General features: G+C 51.5%; 1 protein-coding gene across 3 annotated transcripts in view; it reads left to right on the top strand.

Annotated features, from left to right (window-relative positions):
* Positions 1-20,791, top strand: part of Zcchc24 (zinc finger CCHC-type containing 24) — a 49,738-nt gene that overhangs the window by 20,247 nt on the left and 8,700 nt on the right. The gene's annotated exons all lie outside the window — the stretch shown is intronic.

The raw sequence follows: 20,791 nt of genomic DNA, 5'->3' as shown, positions 1-20,791 counted from the left end.
CATTCCAGTCCTGACCTGGCAGCAGGTTTGGGCATTCCCTGAGGTCAGGGTGGGTGGAGCTGCCCAGAGGACAAACAGAGAGGGACCATGGATCTGTGGAGTTTCCCTTGCAGAACTTAGGTCAGGAACTAGAAGTTTCTTAGAGCTTCCAAGCTGAGTGGCATGGAGAGCTGAAGGGGGTTAGCCACTCACTGAGCCCAGCCTCTTCCCTCTACCTGTGAGCACCTCCAATAAGAGGGAAAGTTCTCAGGCTGAAAGGTTTAAAACCTCTGGTCAGTCTAGAACTGTTGTGGCTTGGACTTGGTTTGAGTGTGCCTCTCAAGGGTTCATGTGTAGGGAGCTTGCCTCCCATAGTGTTGGTGGATGAAGGTGGAGAGGTAGGTGGCTGAGCTCTAAGAGGCGGGGCGGGGTGGGAGGTGGTTAAGTCTTTGGAAGGAAAGGAAGTGACCCTTCCGGGACTCTGGTTATGTCTAGGGAAGGGCTTATTATGAAAGTGCAGGCTTCTCCCTTTGCCAGGTGACCGCTTGGTCTTTCTAGTATTGCTATCCCTTTCCATGGGAGCTTCAAAGGACTTGATGTTTGGACTGTTAGCCAAAATGGTGGGTTCAATAAACCCATTTTCTTCATGAAGTGTGAGCGTCAGGTATTTTATTATAGTAACAAAACACAGAAAGGACTACCAGTGAGCTGACAAGGAAACTGAGGGCTTTCCCTCAGAACCTGAGCTAGGATGACTTTATAGAAAGATCTGCAGAAGGAAGAAGGATGGGAGCCAGAAGCAGGAAAGGAAGGAGGAGGATGAGGGGGGAAAAGGGGAGGAGAGAGGATAGTAGGAGCATTTTGTATTTCCCTGAGGAATCCTGGCCTGGGGCAGGTAGGAATGACTCCTCTGGAGCCTGGGACAGCTTCTTGTGGGGACCTGGGCTGCGATATTCTAGCTCCTGGCACAGTACCTGGAATTCCATGAGTGCCCAGAAATGTTCAGGAACATTGCTGGGGGCTGTGGCTGCTGTTTGGCTTAGAGTTTCATGGGCCCAGGACTCAGGTTGTGTCCCAGCCTTAGCTCCTTCCCTTCTGAGACCCCCTGCTGCCTCATACCCTAGTGTGGCCTCTTCCCGACTGTGAGCTCTGGAAAATGAACCAGTCTTTCCAGGTCTTGTTTCCTCTTATTTCTAGGGAGGGTACTGAAAAGCCGGACCTCAGAGCATGCCGGGAGGCCGTTGTTACCTGAAGCACGTCCTGCATTCTCTGAGCACTTACATCAAGTCTCTTAGTGGTTGTCATTATTTTTAGGCTGCAAGTCAGCTCTGTCAAACTGATTCGGGGTGTCCCAAAGTCTGGAGTGTGCCCCAGAGCTGTGGGGTCCCCAGAGGACTCTGGGATTCCCCTCTCACCCTCTGCCCACAGAAGGGGCTACTTCTGGGATGGGCTGTAGGGGGCCAGGTGACAAAGCTGTGTTTCCCCAGGGGATTGGGAGGAACAGGGGATAGTTCTAAGTACTTGGGACCATGCTGGGAGAGATTCCTGGATGAGGCTCAAGGGATTCGTTCTACCCAGAGTGGTATTCCCGGAAGAGGGCTGATGGGAGCTGGCTCTCGGCTCCTACTGGCTCCAGTGGAGGGTTGGGTTTGCTAGGTCTCACCCTACCCAGCACAGACACGAGGGGGCAGCTGCAGAGGTGGCACGAGAGTGAAGGAGGAGGGGTGCGGTGCAGGACATGTGACAGGAAGGAGCTGTGGAGCCAGTTTCACATCCTCAGTCGGTGGTTCTCTGTTTAAGCATCACACGCTGCAAGAAGGAGCCCCCAGTGGCTCCATGTCTCCATGATCCCGAGGGCCAGGGTTTAGGGCAGAGCCTGAAAGGAGGACCTTACCCCGAGCCTTGAGCAGCTTGCAAAGCCTGGGGAGCAGAGCAAGAGCATCTGGGTCAGTCAGCATGTTGTCATTGTCATCAAGTGCCTGACCCAAGCTGTCTTCCTAAAGGGGTTTATTAATAGATCCTGGAGCTTCCACTGAATGGTTTAGCTCAGACTCAGGCTGGGGCCACCCTTTGGCTGCATGGCTGCATGGCTGCATGGCAGGTGGTGGGAATACACATGAGAGCATGTGAGTGATTCAGTACAGAACAGGGGAGAGAGGCAAAGGCTGGCTCCCACTTTTATAAGCACTCTCTGGGAGTAACCACCAAGGAGTTACATGAAAACCCTTGTGGTGCCTTACTAAGGTATATCCCAGTGAGCTAGGGACCTCTTCCTGGCTTGTACCACCTCCTCCTGCCTCGGCCTTTGGGACTGAACTCCCAGCGCAGGACCATTGGGAATATATCCAAACCACAGCAGTGTCCTTGGTCTGGGCCCCCTTCTCCAGTCAGCCTCCTCCGATTGCTCCTGCTGTGCCTGCTGAATGCTGGGACCATGGAGGGTCCCCAGTGCCAAGTTCTTGTCCTATGCTTCTCACATGACTTGTGTTTATCTTGGGACTGTTCAGGGGAGTGTGGTACTTGAAGCAGCCACTACTTCAGCAGAGGCTTAGAAATGCAAGCTCAGGTTGAGGGTGCGACTCAGTGGTAGAGCTCCCCTTAGCATGTGTAAAAGACTCAGGTTCAGTTTCCTGCAGCAGCAGAGTCCGTGTGGTCTTAAGTTTTCTGGATCATTCCTGGCCACACTGGAGTTCAGGAGTTCCTGTCATACAGTACAGTGCCCCCTACTTTGCTTGTTCTGGAGTCCACATAGTGGGCCTTCCTTCTACAGCTTGATAGGGGTCTTGCCTAGGAATTCTCATCTAGTTACAGGAAACTCACATGCCAGCCTGCTTTTGATCCAGAGGGGTGTTAGACTGAGGGAGGGGGAGGAGGAAGGACGGGCAAAGGCTACCCTGACTGACTTGGGAGTCCACAAGGTCACCAGATCTGGGACAGGGCAAGGTGGGGGGAGCACCCTCAGCTCAGTGTGGGAAGATGGGGCTTCCTCTGAGCAAGCCAAAGACATTTGTACCCAGGCAGTCTCCATGGACACCAGACAAGGCAAAGGGCCAATAGAACAGCGGAAGTGTTTGGATGATACTGCTGACATGACCTCCTAATCAATCAGTCAGGAACACACTGTTAAAGACATGGAGGGCTTCCAACCCTTAAAATGGTGGGCTTGCTGTGTGAGGTCCCGCACAGGCCAGGGAAGGGGCAGCAGAGGTCTCTGTCCAACCTCCCACTCTGAGACTGTCCAGGTATGCCTGTCTTTTACCGTTATGACACACAGCATTGTCATGGGCAAAGGCCATGCTGAAGACCATTCACGAAACCGAGTTACCAAAACACACATCCTCACACATCCTCATAAGGCAGGGAGATTGATGATTTTAAGTTGATCTGCATTCGAAGCTTCCCTGGGGTGTGTGTACCTCACAGATTGCAGGTTGGACACACCTGGAGCTCTAGACAAGAGAGGTCACACCATTTGTCAAAGTTCCAGTTGGGCCCAGGCTGTGCTCTCCGCAGAGCGTCTCTCTCTTACAGGCTTCTTAGGAGTGAACATTGGCCTTAAGGACCCTGATGACCTTCCTGGAAGAGCCGTTTGGTAGTCATTGCACATGTGTGGGGCCAAAGACTGTCTTGAAGCCTAGAAGACCTATGTGTCTCACTCTGTTTTGGCCTTCTTGGTACCTAGGATTCTAGAAGCAACCCCAAGGCAGAGGTTCCTCTAGGGAGGCAGGAGAAACCCTGGAGCTAGAGGGGTCCGAGAAGGAAGCTAGAAGGAGAGGCTAGGGGGTTTGACCTTGGTGTAGAGTCTGGGGAACACTGCTATGTGTCCTTGGTCCAGTTGTTTGTCTTCTCTGTTTCTCTTTAACAGGAAAGAGTGGTTGAACCCAGTTAATGATGCTCATCTTGGATTTCCCCTTAGGAGTGCCTGGGATATTTTATCTTGTTTATTTTGGGGGTGCTGCAAGTGTTGACTGGGGAGGTCTAGAGCAGGCCTAGACACACAGATTTGTCTAGATGTTCAAGCAATTGTGATGGGCAGCTGGGCAAAAGTGCAGTACCCAGTGTGAACTGGTGTGTGCCCAGATGAGAGGATCCAGGGGTGAGCAAGCTACATGTCTACATGTCCTTCTAAGGTTCCCAGGGCTTCTACACCCTCATGCCTGTGCTTCGTCCTAGAATCCTGGTTCGAGTAGCCATAGCGCTTGTGAGTTGGAAGCAGGCTTCCTTCCAGATGGCTCTGGCTCTCAGGGCTGTGGATTGTGTGATTTTAGGTCTGAGGCTCTCTGATCTGTCCATAGTTGAGTTCTATCATTCTAAGTCTCACATAGGTGTCTGGGTTTTCATGGGCTCTCATTCTGGGGATGAAGTCTCCTGCCTGAGTGTAGTATGTCACCATCCCAAGATATGGTGCTGTTGTGGCCTTAACACAGTGTCAGAGTCTAAACTCAGCAACTCTGCAATGATCTGTCAGCCCATCTTGGCCAATGGCTACCGGAGCCCAGGGTCTGGCTTTTGACTTCTTGAGACAAGGTGGTGACTGTATGAACATGGACACAGGCCACTCCATCCTGCCTTGGGGAACAGTGAAAGTGGGGAGAGCAGAGACCCCATAGAACTCCACTCCCGACACTACAGAGGAGGAGTGGAAGAGAGCGGCTGTGAGGGGCGCCTTCCGCCGTGCAGCAAGGACAGGGCAGAGACACAGCAGCACCTCTTGCTTGTGTTTTGCGCATCTCATGGCAGAGCTGTGGTGCCCAGAGCAGCAGATTAGGCTTCAGCATGAGGGGCTTTACCATGCAAAGACCTCTCCCACTCTGCCTTGACAGACACACCCGACTCCAGGTGGAGAGCAGAGACCCAAGAGATGAACTGCTTAGTGGGAATGGCACCCTGTCTCCCAGCTGTTATTGTGAGGTCCTTTCCAGCTAGCTATACCCAGGCCTGGCTTTTTGCACAGAAACATCCTGTTTCTGTTGGACCCAGATGACCTTCGGTCCTTCTAAGGTAACAGAAACCATCCTTATCTCCAGGATTTGACACCTACCACCTGTAGCCTGGTGACTGCACCAAGCCCAGGAGGACTCTCTCAGCCCCCGTGTGACTCTAACCCCAGGTCATTTTCAGGCCAGTTAGACCACACAGTTATGCATAAGTATCGGTGTCCCATCTCTGCTGTGCTAGAATGTCAAGTCTGGAGCCATGACATAGAAGGTGTGCTGCAAATGTCCCTCCCTCTCTGTTTGACCTTGAAAATGTCTCTGCACCTCTCTGGTTTCTTTCCTGCTGAGTGGAATGTGACTCACAGAATGACCATGAGGATTCAGCAAGATCTTGTAAGGATAAACCTGGCACATTGGGAAGGAGCAGAGACTGCCCTCATACCTACCAACTTAGCAATCTTGGCACAAAGCCTGCCTTGGTAAAAGATTGTGTTTGTGGAAGGAGACTGGGTGAAATTATGCTTTCAGAAAACCTGGGTTTTGAAAAGGCTATCAAAGTATAGGAGGAAGAGTCTAAGGATACGGGAAGTACTAGGCACATTACTAATGGTGATGATGATGATGGTGGTGGTAAGGATGATAAAGACAGTGATGAAGTTGGTGTTGGTGATGGTGTTGATGGTGGTAGTGATGATATCAGTTATGGTGATGATGATAATCATAATAATGATTGCAACGATGGTAATGATGATGTTGATGGTGGTGGTGATGGTGATGGTGGTGATCATAATGATGACTATTATACACTGAATTCCAACCATACGCCAAGCATTTGCTTTCAGTGAGCCCAATCATTCTTCCCACTGGAATGATGTCCGCCTAAGACTTGGAGAGATGCAGAAATTCCCCTCTCCTCTTGCTGCTGTTCAGTGGCGTTGGCATTCCAACCCTGGTCCCTCGGGCTGTGCACGAAGAGATCTGTTTTCATTTGCCATCACTGGATGAGAGGTTGAAAGCCACTAGATGAGCAGTGGCCGCTTCTTTGTGGGGCCACAAACAGCTCACGGTAGGGAAACAGGAGACATTTTAATTTTTTCCAAGAGAGATGGAATAACTGTGGTTTCTCTCCTCCTTCCGCACAATGCTCCTCATTTCCCATGTGGCTCTTTTTTTTGCCATTTTTAGAAATCCAGAGCTGCCTATGGCTGGTAGGCCCACCCTCAGCCCACCTTGGCTATGGAGATGCACATGTGCATAGAACTCCTGAGGTGGGGCAGGGCACAGGGTCGGGGAGTAGGAGGTGGGGGTGGTTGTGGTTGTGGTGGCGGTCATGGTGATGGTGATAGTGCATGCTCCTCATGCTAGGCCTGTGCATATTGCAACAGGGCCAGGACTATGCTGTGTGCCTGCTGCCTAGGAGCTGGAGGTGGGGCAGAAGCTTCCACTGGTCCCCTGACAATCCTGCAGTCGGTTCAAGCCACTGCCCTTTTCTTGGCCACTCTCAGCCACTCATTTCCTGTTGTTTGACTTAACAGGAGGATCCGGGTCTTCATGAGGTGTGAGGGATAAACTCTCTCATGCTTTCCTTCCTCCGCTCCTGGCTGCCCAGCCTGGCCTGCACACAGATTCAGGGCCTATCTGGACAGAGCACCTGCTCCCTGGTCTGCTCACCACCATCCCCAGGTGGCATACCAACTCCTGGGATTTTTGCTTTCTAGACCACTGGGAACACAGCCAAGATGGGACAGACAGTGAGGACCAGTCATGGCATATGTGGGCAAGTTGCAGGAACTGGGGACACAGACCTGCTGGGGACAGCCCTGGCACTAGGAAAGCATAAATACATCAGAGGCCTTTGTGGGGTGTGGCAGCAGGCCTCTGAAAGAGCCTCAGAGACTGTGGCAGAGTCCTAGAACAGCAAGCCCCCTCAACGCATGCCTCTCAGAAATGCAGGGGAGGCCAGCAGTCCCTCTGTCTCACTCTCTGCCCAGCACTGAGTGCCTGAACTCCATCCCGCTACTCAGGGCTTTGGTGCTGCTGGAGGAGCCAGGCCTCTGGCCACAGCACCTCTACTGTGTGGAGGGCCAGTGGGAAGTGATGATGCCTGTGCCCTGTCTATGCCTTGTGTCTACTAGGTGCCTGATGGCTGGAATCCTGGACTTTCTGTCCTTCTGGCTCTGGTTTCACTTGTCCTCCTGGGCTGCTTCTGTTTGGGGCTCAGCCTCTTCCTCATTCATCCCTCCTTCCTGGGGCCTGGCAGGTAGTTTGAGACCCCAAGGCCCGCCTTAGGCTACTGAACATGCTCTGCTGGCTCACCCACTGGGGAAAGAGTCTGCATCTGTGTAATTAGAGAACCGCACCAGAGTTCCCAGCCCCGCCTTTAGACTAGCTCTGGGGCAGACCCGTCAGTCCTGTCATTATATGGCTGTCACATACATATGCTGTTTTTGCTCCAGACTTGGCCAGACCTCTTCCATCCATCGCTGCTGGAGAAAGGCATAGCCATCCCCAGGCTCTACCTGCATCACTGGCACAGAGGGGCTTGCCTGCAAAGTGCTACTTCAGACTTCTTAATCCCCACTGTCTCTCTGCCTGCCAGCATCTGTCTGCCTCATGTGGCCAGAGAGATTTCAGAAGGCCACAGAGACCTGTCTGTACCCATCTGAAACCCACCGTGGCTTCCCATGGCTCCTGGGCTAAAACCTAGCCTTGTGTTGGAGTCCTGGGGCCCCTGAAGCTTGGCCTTTGCCCTCCAAGGCCTTCATCCTCGTGTTTCCTGCCACCCAGCTCTGCTCCAACTGCAGTGAACCATTTTCGCCGTGACTTTCTCTGGCTCCCCTCACCACCCAAAAGCTCCTGCCCTTCCCCAGCATGTCCTTTGATGGGCGAGTCAGTGTTCAAGGGTTCATTCATTGTGTATTTATGAAGCTCCTACCGTGTGTCTGGCATGGACCACTGTAAACAAGGAAGACAAGGAAAGGAAGACAAGTTCACATTCCTGTGGGGTGACAGCAAAGAAATAGTCAGGGACACCAGGATATAAGTTATGTTCAAACAACAGGGTTGTCAGGGACCACCTCTCTGGGGATGTGGCAACTTGAATCAGGGAGAAAATGCTTGGTGGCGTGGGGAGTGGTCATTCTCGGCAGTGGGAAGAGCGAAAGGCCCTAAGGACAAACATCCACACAAGGAGGTTCTAAACCTGATGGCTCCAGCTCCGAGGGCGCTCAGGCTGCCTGAGAGAAGCTGAAGCCCACAATTAAGAATGTCCCCGGCACCACTGTCCCTTCTCTTACTGCCTCTGTCTCAAGATGGGCAATTCTCCTCTAGGGAACACAGATGGGTGCTTGTCTGAGAACCCCCTTCCCCCAACACCCCAACATGTGCAGTGGGGACAGGAAGTGTCGGGTCTCGCCTCCCAGCTGCCTGGTGGGATGCCACCAAGCCAGGATGGCCTGCTTGGGAAGGGACAGAGGCCCTATTGAGCCAGTTCTCTGGGCCAGCAGGGACAATAGCCACACTGAGAACTAGGAACATCGGCCAGCATGATTGTCCAGGAAGTTACCAGGCCACTACCACCCCCGTCTGTGCTACCCCACCCCCAGCCCTCTCCTCTGGCTTCTCAGTTTAGGGGATGGTAGATGCCAATGGCCACTTTGCACTGGCACTGCCTGCTTTGTGCCAGACCCATGCTGTCGCCAAAGAGGGAGAAGTACAGGATCCTGGGCATACTGCCTACAGACAGGCACAGGTGCAAGGCCTGGAGGGGGCCATGGGGAAAGGGTATGTACCCTGAGAGCTGGATAGGAGGGCTTCCAGGAAGAAGAATCATGGTTCTAAAGCATGGCTGCAGCTGGGGTTGTGCTTTCAGGGCACAATACTCAGGAGCCATCAGCAGAGCTAGTTGGCGTGAGTGACAGGTCAGGAGGAGGAGGAGAGAGGCCATGGCCAGGGCCACCCATGGCCCCCAACCCATCTGTTGCTCAAGCCTGAGTGCTGTCTATAGGTGGAACATTTATTCTAGAAGAATCTTTGTTGGCATCCTGCCGCACTTGCCTTCCATGTTCAGGGGCAGACGTAGATACTAGGCAAAACCCTGGTGGAAAACACTTTGGGGTAAGCACCCAGGCGCAGCATTGACTTTCCTGGTGTCAAGCCCCCACCCCCGCACTTGCTGACAGATGGGGAAACTGAGCCATGGACCACAGAGTGTGGTGGTGAGTGTGTTGGGATCAGGAAGGAGATTAGGGACATGTACATGATCAGACCAAGTCATAAAATTTCAGATTCTGGGGAGGGTTGAATTGTCTCAAAATACCCTGCAGTGTGGCTTCTGCTCAGAGTCAGAGTCTTCGTCTCGTGGCTGTAAGTTCACAGGGGTGGGGATGTCCAATTCCAGGGCCCCATCTCTCGGGCATCCCTGCACATTCTGGTTGAGAGTGTGAGTGCAGTGTTATAAAATAGGCAGGGAAAAACACACTCAGTCATAGTGTGACTTTATAGCCTAGCTCTTTCCAGGTGCCTGAGTGGTCACCACTGACTTACGGAAGACAATTGGTAGTTGGTAGTCAGACACATGCTACACATGCTACTACATAGAAAGCAGCCAGGCCAGCTTTGATAGACTCTACAGAGAAACTGAGGCCCCAGGAAGCTAAGTTGTAAGCCGTAGATGTGGCAGGCAGGGTAAGGAGTTGAGCTGGGGTCGCCTGACTTCTGTCCAGGCTCTGGAGCACCCTGGAGCACCCTGGGGCACCCTGGGGCACCCACTCTGGCCATCAGGCTCCATGTCTGTAGCTCAGGCTGACTGTTGCCAACAACTGAGCCTATCAGGAGCCACATATGCTGATGCCAAGGCAAACACTGGTGGGGAGGTGGGGGCAAGAGGTGTGGCCTCTGTTAAACTCAGTACCATCAGTTGCCTGTGGCTCTCAGGTCTCCTGTAGGCCCAGAATGCCACCGCTCACAGGTGTGAGGCAAAAAGCTTGCTTCTGCCAGCTGTCCAGGTGAAGGGATGATTGATGGGAGCCTAGAACTGAGGATGGAAAGGCAAGCCAGGCAGCCGGCAGTCAGAGCTTCCCCAAACAGCTGACTTCAGCGTTCCCCATCCAGGGTGGAGCAGATCTCTTTTTTGGCATGTGGCCACCTCCACACCCTTCCCCCATTGCTATTTTGAGCTGAGCTCATTGTCCCCTCCTCCCACAGCTGTCTGTGGCCCTCATACCCAGAGTCTCACTGTAGCCTGTCGCCTTTTCACCTCTTACACAGACACTTGCCGGCCCCCAGGACTGGGCAGGGCCTCCCTCCAGTCAGATGAACATGTTCCTCCTGGCCACATGCAAGCAGGTCTTCCAGGGAAGACCTCAAGAGGAGCACAGAAGAGAGATGCCAAAGAGACATCTTAGGAGTGAACAGTGCCTTGCCCAGGGCCAGCCTAGCTTTTCTCCAGGTCTCCTGTCTGAGAGAGCTGTACCTTTATACCTCTGCCTGTTACCTCATGCCCAGGGCCTCTCCAGCCATTTTTGGGAGAAGCAGGAGGTCCCTTGCACAGATGGATGCACACATGCATGCACACTATGGTGAGCCAGGAAAGTTTGCAAAATGTCTTTAAATTTGAGATAAACTCTAGAGTGGTAGGGTTGGGTTTAGAGAAGGACATGACCCAGACCACACAGTCCCTTGGAGTCCAGCCTTCTCTAGAAGGTTCTCAGCTAACCACTAACATGGCACAATAGAGTGAGACTACTTGAATGCCAGTTAGCCCCAGGGAGATTGGAAGGGTGACTTTGAGCTTTTCCCTTGAAGGATAGTGGGAAAGCATTAGCATTCTAGGGCACCAAACTGGCAAGATGTTGATTGTGTTTTTAAATTTTAAATATAAGTTTAACAGGAAGAGTTAATGAACGCTAAGGCTAGATCACCTGGGGCTAAATGGGAAGGGGGCTAATTGTCTTCTGCACATCGTTTCTATCCTGTCGTATGGGGCACTTTAAAGTTGAAATGGCCACCAAGAGTTGGGGACTGCCTAGTTGAGCTGGAGTCATAGCTGCAGCAGGAAAGAAGGGAATCATTAGGACAAAGGACCTGCTAGAGGTACAAGGACACAGGGATTTAGGCTCTCACTGGGGGTGGCCTACAGTCACCAGCCAACTACAGGGTAGCTGCAAATCTCCCATCCACCCCTCTCTGCACTACTATGGCCTAAGTCTGAAGTCACAGGGAGGAGCTTGAGTCTTTTGCAATGCCTGTGATTCTGCCCCTCTGCACAGGCCCCTCTTCCCCTCCCTGCCCTCAGCCCCAATCCCATCCCTGCGGTCAGTGGAAGGAAGCCAGAGGCAGGAAACAGATAGCCAGGGAGTGGCTGTGCACACGGCTAGAAGTCCTGGCTTTCCAGAGAGTTCCGCCCAAGATTGCTCCCCCTGCATGAGGATTTGGAGAGAGAGTTCTGCTTCTTTGGTATATGACACAGCCTGAAGGCATTTGGGGTGCCAGGGTGTCTTTGAACCACTGGGTACTGGGGAGTGCTTGGGGTCCGGTGGTCTCTCTTGAGCCTCAGCATTTCCAACATGTATCCTCTTCCTTCTTGATGTCACCCATTGTCCCGCCCTTCCTTGTCACCCGGCAGAGGCATGTCCTTTTCGCCCAGGTTTCTCTTGTGTCTCCCCGCTCCTCTCTGTCTTCTGCTATCTCACTCCCAGCCCCCTCCCCAGGGTTTTCCTGAGGCCTTTTCCTGTCGCTGTGAAAGCTTCCATTGTTCCCTGGACTCTTACAGACCCTAGTGTTGTGGGCTAGGGATGGCATTTTTGTGGGATGGGAGGGGTGCCCCGGGGGCTGGGCCTTCTGGGCCCATGTGGGGCTGTGGCAGGAACCCAGAAAAGGGAGGGGGCTGGCAAGGGGACATGGACAGACGCTGAACTCAGACAAGGAGGCCCTTGAGGCTCAGAGGAAGCCAGGCTGGCTTCTCTCTCAGTGGCCTCTGTCCCAGCATCCTGCAGGTTACATGTGCCCAGTCCACCTGTCCCCTCCACAGGCTGCTTCCTCTAGAGCTCTGGGAAGCCTGCAGCTGCCAGGACTGGGCTGCTGTGCAGACATACGAGTCGAGTCGGGGGACAAGAGCTGGAGGGTTTCTGCGGCACAGAGGAGGGAGAACACAGGCCTGAGCACTGGACAGAGACTTGATCTCAAGTGTGACCCCGTGAAGATGGGTGATTCTTTACCCTGCCCTAAGCCTCAGTTTCTTTTCTTTCTCTGCCACCAGGGTCAAATGTTGATTTTGAGGGAGCTATTGCATCAGAGATTGTCACCTGGGAAGCCAGGGTGACCTCTGCCTGCAGACATAGATTCAGCTGGTCCCACGGAGATAAATCTTACTTGGGCTTGACCTTGGGGGCTGGGGCCAGGAGTGGGCCATGACCCCAGAAAGGGACCTCTTTAAAAGGTCCCCAACGATGAACTCTGTGAAGGCAGGGCATTCCCTGTCTGTTTCCATGTTCCTGGAATTTTCCACAAAGCTTGGTCAGAGTGGGTGTACGATAGATGTTAGTGGAATGAATGAATGTTGATATGTCAGTCTAAGGTCACAGGTCAGAGGGTTTGTGTTACTCAGAACAGGATTGTTCTCTTGTTTTCTCAGAGCCATTTCAGGGAAAGGCCAGGCACTGGGGAGGGAAAGTGTCACACTGGAGTCAGTGAGCAGGGTTCAAGTCTTGGTTTCACAGCAGTGGGGCCCTGTGCAGATGCCTGGGCTGTCCCTGGCATCTGTTTGCTCTCTGGCTACAGGAAGGGGCTATGGAGGGGCAAGTTAGGAATCACTGGCACATAATAATGATCACTGAAAGTTAGGGTCCCCCAGCTCTTCTGGAGCCACCACCCTCCCCCGCAACACACACACACTATTAGCAGACAAAGAAAATGGGCTCTAAGAAGGGCCTGGTAGACCCAGGCCTAACTTCACATTTACTTTCCAAAGCTTGTTTACTTAGAGAAGTTCTGGTTCTCCTCCTGGGAGAGACATTAAATCTCACAGGATACCAGCTGGGTGAGTCCATGGTCAGCCCATGTCTCTCCAGGCTGACCCTGGGAAGCCTATGTCAGCTCCTGAGACCTGGTACTGGTTTCACCTCAGCGGCCAAGTTGCATAAGAGCACACAGACAGGGCAGGATGGGGCCAGCTGGAAGCCCATCTGTTCTTCATTTCCTCTCCCTGGCCCTATGGCTCTGGCCAGAGCTTCTTTCTCAGCTGGTTGCATGGGGCCAACCCAGGGCTTCATGAGAAAGGTGCTCAAGGGTCTGCCAAGCACACAGAGTGGAGTGATGGATCTCCAGGGAGGTGGCTGACGCTCTCAGAGGCCACTTACACGCTCCATTCTGGTGACAGGGAAACTGAGGCACAGGGAGACCTGTGACAGAGGTAGCCACTTCCTGTTTCTCACCATCCTGACATGACGGGTCCTTCGTGCCATCCTGGCACATTTCAAGGAAGTACAGAAAGTGTGTCCTGGCAGACAGCTAGACAGGCACTTGGTCAATGTGTCCTCAGACACTGTTCCCATCAGGAACCCTGGATTTATCACATCTGGCTCACAGTGGTTTGGGAGCTACAAAGGCACAAGAGTAAAGGCTCTGTCCCTATCCCTCCTCAGCAGCTGGAGGAGGCGAGGGACTCAGCTAGAGAACCCTTTATTTAGACAAGAATCCAGCCTGAAGTCAGAATAGGCATCCTACCCCGCTGCTCCCTCCGGCCATCAACATGGCTATTCTGACTGACATCTCTGCAAAGAAGGGGCTGTGAGGGAACCAAGCTTCACTCGAAGAATGATTCACTCGGCAGAGAATCCAGACATCAGGGCAAGGTGACCCGCTGGGGCTGTGACAAGATAGGGGAGCCATGGAGTCTTGGGCAAGGATGACATCCTATCTGGATGAAGAAGCTTTGTGGAGCAGATCATGGTCCAATAGAAGCAGCACCCAGAGCTGCCCAGTGCCCTCTCCACTGCCCATACCTGCAGTGACAATAGCGGAAACTACCCTTTGGTTTCAAAGGGTTCCCACTCCCTGGGCAAAACCCCAAGCGCCCCCTGGTGGGAAGTGAGTCGTTATTGCTTTCCTTTTAATCAGGCTTGCTATGGAGGAACAAGCCTTCACTAGGACAGAGTCTGAGCAGAAATAAACCCATCCACAGACCCATCCCCTCCAGGCACAGTTTGAAACCTTCTAACTTATTCCCTTGAGCTGTTTTTCATATGCTTTTCCTTTATACAGTGTTCCTTCTCTCATCCTCCTTTCTCTCGAGCATTTTTCCAGATGGCTAACAAAACTCATGGTAACTTCAAACATTATATTTGTGTGTGTGTGTGTGTGTGTGTGTGTGTGTGTGTGTGTGTGTGCGCGCCATGGCATGTGTGTGGAGGTCAGAGGACAACTTTCGGTAATCAGTTCTCTGCTTCTACCCTGTGGGCTCCAGGGGTCAAACTCTAGTCTCCAGGCTGCACCAAGCCATCCCTGGGATGTTCGTCATTACTGTCTCAAGGGCTCTCTGTTGTCATACACCCTCTGGGAGCATCTAGGACCTGCTGTGGATTGTCCCATTTCCAGTTTTTTGTTACCCTGAATAATGTGGCAGGAAGATTTTTGCAGATGCTTTTGGTCCGTGCATCGCTGATCATTTCCTTAAGGTCATTGTAAGGCCTTTTGGACAAGAATCTGACAACTTCTGGCCAGGATGAGCAGTAGAAATGTGGCAGGAGATGCCTGCCCAACTCCTGCTCCAGGAGCAACCGAGAGAGGCTTTCTCTCCGCACCTGCTTCAGCGGCCTCCGCTAGTTCTCGGGATCCAAAGGACTATAAAGCTGGAAGTACTCTAAGAATTGCCAGGCTCAACTTCCTGACCAGGGCAAAGATCCCTTCGGCAAGTTTCCTGACCGTTGTTTACCCAGCCTTGGCTCACATCGCCTTAGTGACAGGGGACTCACTACCTCCCAGCCGACCTCAAGAGATCTCCTGAGCTGATGGAAAGTCAATACAAACTCATTCTGAAGCTATTCAGGGGTGGAAGCCCCTCCCCCTCCTCCCCCACCCCTCCCCTCCAGCTTTGCTTTCTCCTTCCCATCTTTACTCCTGCTTAGCCTTCCACTTCTCAGGCTGCCTTTCTGCTACTGTGCCGGCCGCAGGAAGCTCTGAAAGCCCTTCCATCCCCAGCTCTGTCCTGGATGCCTTGCAAGTCGTCTATCAAATCTCTTGGCTTCTATGGTACCTCGAAAACCTGTCTGTGCTACCAGGAGTAGCTCCTGGGAGCCACTGAGCCATGCCTGTGCTGCTGGTAGGGGCAGGGTAGAAGAGGTACTTAGCCTGGGTCAGGAAGCCTGCTGAGGCCTGGCAGCCTGCTTGACTGAGCCGTTACCCCTGCCCCCTGCGGAGCTGTCTGTTGACATTTATGAGAAGAGTCCAGGCCTCAGCAGGGAGGAGACAAGGGGAAGGTGTCTGTTAATCCGCCTTCTCTCTGGGCTCTGGGCCCTCCCCCACTGGTCGGTATAAACAATGTCAGGACAGAGCCTTCCAGGAAGTGGCTCCTTGAAGCTGCCTGCCTGCTGGCCTGTGTCCCTTCCCTCTGCCAGTACCTAAATTTGTCCTGTATGCCATTTCCACCAGGAGGCCCAAGGAATTTTCTCATGAAATCCCTGTTGAGGGGTTTTCTCCGTAGAGCTGTGGCAGGCAGAGGAGCTTGCTGAAACTCACTTTCAGCCCCTCACGTATGCTCTGCATCCTGCTCCCACCCCCAGTCCTTAGTTTCACCAGCTGTCCTGCAGCCTTCCATAGTGAGTGGAAAGGCAACTTGACAGGTCTTGAACCCTGAGCACAAAGCTCAGGACACAGGGAGGGTCCCATAAGCACCTGGTCTCTTCCCGCCTTCCTTGTCTTCTGCTGGCACACACCCAAGCTTCTGCAGCCTTCTTTGGACTTGTTGAGGGTCCGGCTGGGAGAATAATCCATTAGGTGAAGACACCTAACACCCTTTCTTCTCAGGTTCCCTAGTCCTCTGATGCAGGCACCTTAAGACAGCAAACTACACCACTGCCACACTGCCCTCTCATTTCTAAAATAGTCTCTTTCTGATTTTGCCTGGGCCTCAGCCCCTTCCTCTGCGTCATCTGAAGTACCTTGGTTGCTCTCTCTGCTAGGGAAGAGCCATGCCCCAAACACCAGTGCTCGCCGAGAGAGTGCCGTGTGTGCCTGGACTGAGCTAAAGCACCTGCGAGGGTATCAGGTGTGCAGCTCAGGCCTTTGATCAGCATCTGGCGTCCAGATGTGTAAACAAAGCAGAGATACTTGTTGAGGGTCCCAGGTAGCAACAGGCAGAGAGGTTATGACTTAGGAACCTGACCTTGGAGTCCAGGATCTGAGCTTGTCCTGTGGTGTCTGTCAAGGAGCTGAAAGTCAGTCTGGCCTGTCAGCGTGGCACTGGCAAGCTGGGGCATCTGGGCCTAGAGGAGGCCAGGCACCCCAACCCTGGGTATCTGGCTGACAACTCCAAAAGGGCCATGTTTTAATTCTGAGCTGTGGCCCTGCTCCTCGTTCACTTCTTGTCCAACTGCTTGTTTTTCCCTTCAGTTACAATCTATACCACATTACACGTGTGGACTCCCATCACCCGGAATTGTGAACCAGACACCCCGGGACATAAATTCACAGTTTATTTCTAGTTCTGACCAGGACCCATATTTTGTTCCAAATGTGCTGGGTGAATGACCCCTCCCATTCTGTCCTTTGCTGTAGATATAGTAGGCAAGTCCCAGGTTTTGAAGGCTCTGAGCAAGAAGGGGTCTGCAGAACCAGATTCCAGAGCCAGCCTGCTGGGGACAGGCCCTAAATCCGTCCATCAGCTAAGCAAAATCTCTGTGACTGTGACAAGACACCCACCTATTTGTGTGGATGTGTATGTGCTTGCACTCATATATACGTGACTGAGTGCATGTGTGTGTGTGGTATGCATATGTATGTGAAAGTCAACAGACAACCCAGGTGTCATCCACCTTTCTCTTGAAACAAGTCTTTAATTGGACCGGAACTTCACCAAGTAGGCAGAAGTACCAGAGCTTCTAGGGCTCTGCCTGTTGTCTCACCATACCTGGGATTACAAACATATATTACCACTCTGAGCGAATTTACATGGGTTCTCAGAGTCAAACTCGGGTCTACATGGTGATACAGTGAGCCTTTTACCTATGGAGCCTTCTTCCCAGCCCCATCACCCTCCTTCAACATACGCATACACCTTCAGAAACGGAGGCAGGAGAGTACATGCGTATGACATCGTATTTCGGGATGACAGAACCAAGGAGGCTATGGACACAGGCTGCTCAGAGCCAGGGTACTGGGTGCTCAATGGCAGTGGAGAGACAGACTTCAAAGGACTCAGAAAAGCTGCAGACTGGATACTCAAGGAGCTCAGCCTCAGAGGCACTCTCTTGTCCCAAGTGAATAGAGCAGGTCATGACTGTGTGGGGTACATCTCTCACAGGGCTGCCCTCTCTCAGGCCTCCCCAGTCCTCATATTAAACCTGCTCCTGAGACATGGCCACTCCTAGCAAGTCCAGTGACATCAAGCAGGGGACCCAAAAATCAGGACTGTGATGGACTTGCTTTCCAAGTTTTGATCTTCACACTCAGTACATCTCTCCCTTTTTATTAGTTTGCCTGGAACTCTAGTCAGACATCACCTAGTGATATGAATATCTGGAAAACAGCAACAATAAATGCACATAATTAATGTGAATTATTATCTGATACACTATTATCTGTTCATACTGATACAACTTTGGATTAGTAAATAATAGTAGTGCCAGTAATCCTCCTGTTCATAGGGCTTACCTGTATCATCTCACCTAATGTTCAGAATATTCTTTTAAAAGTTTTTATTGCAGATATTAGTTATTTATATCTGTGTGCGTGCATGCCATGGCATGGATGTGGGGGTCAAAGGACAACTTATGGGAATTGGTTCTCTCCACCATGCGGGTCTCAAGGATTGAACTCAGGTCGTCAGAGTTGGAAGCAAGTGTCGGATAGAGTTACGTCCTCTAACCTTGTCCAAGATCACAGAACTAGGATTTGGATTAGAGTCTGCACCTGACCTCTATACCCTGTTTCCTAAGTGGGCAGTCACTCAGGGTTACCATGGCAATGATCATCCCATAGCCCAAGCTTCCTGAGCCTGAGGGAGGAGGAATTCTCGGGGGTTCTTATCACAATGCAGGTTCTTGGATGGGGAGATGGCTCAGTGGGTAAAGTGCTTGCCATATAAGCAAGAGGACCCAGTTTAATCTCCAGTACCCACAGAACTGCATGTGGTGGCACCTGTCAGTAACCCAGCTCTGGGAAGATGGAGACAGGAGGACTTCTGGAGCTTGCTGGATAGCCAGCCATGCCAAGTCGGTCAGCTCCAGGTTAGTGAGGAACTGTCTGAAGGAAAGAAAGAAAGAAAGAAAGGAAGGAAGGAAGGAAGGAAGGAAGGAAGGAAGGAAGGAAGGAAGGAAGGGAAAGAAAGAAAGAGTCAAGTGCAATGGAAGAAGACCTTCTTCTTTGACCTCTAGCCTCCACATGCATGTGCACAGATATGCCTGCACACCCCACCCCCAACACATGCCAACATAGGTCCTGATTTGCCGAATCTAAAGTGGGGCTCTAGATTCTCTCTCTAGCACGTTGCCAGACAACCCTGTCACTGCCAGGCAGGGTACCACACTTAATGATGACATACAGAGCCTGGTTCAAGCCGCTCTCAAACTCAAGGCCCACAAGAGAGTTATGTGGAGAGAGCTGTGGCAAGAAGAGAGTGAATGCTGACTTTAATGGTCAGCCGTTCCTCAGCCCCAGCGAGAGAGATTCCACAGCTAATGTGGGTCTATAGCTATGGGTACTCTCCCAGTTTAAGATCCTGTGGTAACTAACTTTTAAAACCCATTCTTTGAGCTGGCCGTGGTGGCACACGCCTTTAATCCCAGCATTCGAGAAACAGAGGCAGGCGGATCTCTGTGAGTTTGAGGCCAGCCAAATCTGCAAGAGTTTGTTCCAGGACAGACTCCAAAGCTGCACAGAGAAACCCTGTCTCGAAAAACCAACCAACCAAACAAACAAACAAAAAACCATCCTTCGTAAGTGCATGCAGGCTCACAGCAGCTTTACTCATGACAACCCCAACTGAAAAGCAGCCCAGCGTGCCCTATGCCATTGGCATACAGTGGATATTATTTGGCAGCAAGAGAGGGTCAAGTGTGGACACATGCTTCAGCAAGAAGCCAAACAAAAGGAAAAGTGTAAGCTGGGGAAATCTACAGAGATGGATCATAGGAACCAGCGAGTAGCAAAGGGAGTATTAGTGAGTACAGAGTGACTTTGGGAGGGTGACAAATATGTCCTAAAGTTAGGTTATACCGACGACTATACAGCTCTGAATATACTAAGAACCGTTATTTGGATCATATTTCAATACAGTTATCAAGCTATGCAGGAGAGCTCTAGCTTCTTTCATATATAAAACACAAATCAATTTTCTTGCTGTAAATCAACAAGAAGGAGGTTAGGGTTGAAAAGATGGTCAGTGGTAGAGCATCTGCGACTGTTTCAGAGCACCAGAGGCCAGCTGTTCCTGTAACTCCAGCTCCAGGGGATCTGATGCCCTCTTCTGACTGTGCAGGCACCCGCGCGCACACACACAAACATACATACACACATATACACACACAAACACACACATACAAACATACATAACACATGCATACACACAAACATACATACACATAAACATACATACACACACAAACATACACACACAAATGTACATACATACACACAAACACACACAAACATACATACACACATACATATACACATACACACACAAACATACATGCACACATACATACATGCACAAACATACAAACATAAATACACACACAAACATACACACACACATACACACACACACTTTTATAGTTACCCCCCCCACAGAGAAACAGTCCATGAAATATAAACAAACCCTTCTTAAATACATGCAAAAATGTGTCTTCCTCATTATGAAAGATGTGTGTCAAGCCTCCTCTGAGAAGCCCTTGTACCTGTTAGATTAGTGATACTATGGCTTCCCCTAAGATAGAAAGGTGCATTTCAAGACCCTCAGTGGCTGTCTGCTCTGGGCTGTAACTAGGCATTGAAGTTGTAAGCAGCAGCAATAGGCACTACCACTAAAAACAGTGCACATACCCTGTGCCCCGGAAGTTTCACTTCTGGAAATTTACTCTACAAAGCCATGTAAGTTGACATGTGTACCAAGCGCTCATGGAAGCACACGATGAGCTCTCGTGAATTCTGCCGCCATGAAGCTGTGAAGTAGCTGTGAAGTAGCTACTGAAGACAGTAGCTACTGGGACAGACATGAAGGAAACACCATGATTAATTGAGTTGGAGATGTAGGTCAGTTGGTATAGTGATTGTCCAACATGCACACGGCCCTGGGTTTGATTCCCAGCATACCATAAAGCAGGTATGGAGGTACACATCTGTAACCCCAGCCCTGAGAAGCAGGGCTGGAGGACTAGAAGTTCGAGATCATCTTTGTCTGTGTTGTAAGTTAAAGCCAGACTGTGATACATGAGACCTTATATTTCAAAAGAAAAAACCAAGTGATGAGGCATGCATGTCATCTGTGTCTGTCTGGCGAGTGGCAGGGGCCTCGACAAATATACTGATGCCCCAGAGACTGAACAAGAGGGCGTTTTTCCATTTTTCACAAACACTGGAAGCTGAGACAGGAGATTTGAGTTCAAAGCCAGCCAAGAAAAGGATTGGCTCTATGTAGGGGAGCCCGCAGTTGGAGCAGG

The sequence above is a fragment of the Myodes glareolus genome, chromosome 5 (assembly GCF_982192425.1).
Source record: "Myodes glareolus chromosome 5, mMyoGla1.1, whole genome shotgun sequence".
NCBI lineage: Eukaryota > Metazoa > Chordata > Mammalia > Rodentia > Cricetidae > Myodes > Myodes glareolus.
This window is presented reverse-complemented; position numbering and strand designations above follow the sequence as displayed.